The following is a 2530-nucleotide window of genomic DNA, read 5'->3' on the forward strand; positions in this document are numbered from 1 at the left end:
CAGGCCATGGCCCTCCCAAGCAGTGGGAAAATTGGGAAAAGCAGAGAAAAAGCCAGGGGCATGGGGACCACAACAGAGCAAGGAAGGAGAGGCAGGGATCCAGGTAAGGTCAGAGACCCAGGCCACACACCCCCAAGTGGAGGGAAAGAGGCAAGCATCTATGTAAAGGGAGGGTGAGAGGTTTTGAACAGCTAAGGGAAGCAAACTTTTCTGTCAGTTTATCTTACTGTGGTGGCATGTTGCTGTGAGGCTTTAGACTGTTCCACTAGTGTCTAAAACCCAGTGGGCTTGCACATGGTACACAGGTTTCAACAGCTTACAGACTGAGACAGACTAGGAAGAAGGAAGAGGCCATCTACTTCTCAAAGAATTGGCCAGGGAAAACCTTATGAATAGCATAGAAACACTGTCTGATACATTACGGTGCAACTTGATGAATAGCCCAGAAACTTTGTCTGATACAACACAGGAGGATAAGCCACTGAGGTCAGAAAGCTCTCAAAATAGGGCAAGGAAAGACCTGCATCATCAGAATAGAACCAGCCTTAAAGATATGGATAAGGTAAAGTTTTTGAGGCCACCATTTGCTGATGTGGCATGACTCAAATTGAAGAGAAACAGTTGCAAACATCCATTAATGATCAGTACATGGAATGTATGAAGCATGAGTCTAGGAAAATTGGAAGTAGTTAAAAATGAAATGGAGGGCAAAAAGATTGATATCCTAGGTATCCTAGGCATTAGTGAGCTGAAGTGGACTGGTTTGGCCATTTTGAATCAGACCACCATGCAGTCTACTATGCTGGTAATGACAATTTGAAGAGGAATGGCATGGCATTCATCATCACAAAGGATGTTTCAAGATCTTTCCAGAAGTACAGTGCTGTCAGGGATAGGATAATATCCATACGCCTACAAGAAACACCCGTTAATATGACTATTATTCAAATTTATGTACCAACCATCAAAGCCAAAGATGAGGAAATTGAAGATTTTTATCAACTTCTGCAGTCTGAAATTGACCAAACATGAAATCAGGATGTAATTATCACTGGTGACTGGAATGCAAAAGTTGGAAACAAAGAAGAATCACCTGTAGTTGGAAAATTTGGCCTTGGTGACAGAAATGATGCTAGAAATCACGATAGAATTTTGCAAGACCAACAAGTTATTCATTGCAAATACCTTTTTTCAACAACACAAATGACAGCTATATACGTAGACATCACTAGATGGAATACACAGGAATCACATCGACTAAATCTGTGGCAAAAGGTGGTGAAAAAGCTCAATATCTTCAGCCAAAACGAGGCCAGGAGCTGAGTGTGGAACGGACCATCAACTGCTCATATGCAAGTTCAACTTGTAGTTAAAGACAGTTAAAACAAATCCACAAGAGTCAAAATATGATCTTGAATATATCCCTCCTAAATTTAGAGACCATTTAAAAAATAGATTTGATGCATTGAGCACCAATGACTGAAAACCAGAAGAATTATGGGATGACATCAAGAGCATCATCCTTGAAGAAAGCAAGAGGTCACTAAAAAAATGAAAAAAGAAGAAAACACCAAAATACATGACAGAAAAGACTCTGAAATTTGCCCTTGAGTGGAGAGTAGCTAAAGCAAATGGAAGAAATGACAAGATAAAAGAGCTGAACAGAAGATTTCAAAGAGCAGATCAAGCAGACAAAGCCAATTATTATAATGAAATGTGCAAAGACTCAGAGTTAGAAAACCAAAAGGGAAGAACTCACGTGGCATTTCTCAAGCTGAAAGAATTGAGGAAAACAATTTAAACCTCAAGTTGCAATACTGAAAGAGTCTATGGGTAAAATATTGAATGATGCAGGAAATATCAAAAGAAGATGGAAGGAATACACAGAGTCACTGTACCAAAAAGAACTAGTAGATCTTCATCCATTTCAGGAGGTGGCATATGATAAGAACCAATGGTACTGAAGGAAGAAGGCGAAGCTGCACTGAAGGAATTGGTGAAGAACAAGGCTCCAGGAATGGACAGAATACCCATTGAGATGTTTCAACAAACAGATGCCCCATTGGAGGCACTCACTTGATTATGCTGAGAGATCTGGAAAATAGTTACCTGGCCAACTGGAAGAGATCCCTATTTGTACCCATTACAAAGAAATCAATCCCACAGAATGTGGAAATTATCAAACAATATCATTAATATTGCACACAAGTAAGATCTTACTGAGGATAATTCAAAAAAGGTTACAGCAGTATATTGACAGAGAACTTCCAGAGGTGCAAGCTGGATTCAGAAGAGGACATGGAATAAGGGAAATCACAGCTGCTTTCAACTGGATCTTGGCTCAAAGCAAAGAATACTAGAAAGATGTTTACTTGTGTTTTATTGACTACACAAAGGCATTTAAATGTGTAGATCATAACAAATTGTGGATGACATTGAGAAGAATGGGAATTCCAGAACACTTGCTTGTGCTCAAGAGGAACCTGTATATTGCCCAAGAGACTGTTGTTTGAACAGAATAGGGAAACAC

Source organism: Orycteropus afer, unplaced genomic scaffold (assembly GCF_000298275.1).
Source record: "Orycteropus afer afer isolate SDZICR_OR568_19922 unplaced genomic scaffold, OryAfe1.0 scaffold00246, whole genome shotgun sequence".
In the NCBI taxonomy this organism is placed as follows: domain Eukaryota; kingdom Metazoa; phylum Chordata; class Mammalia; order Tubulidentata; family Orycteropodidae; genus Orycteropus; species Orycteropus afer.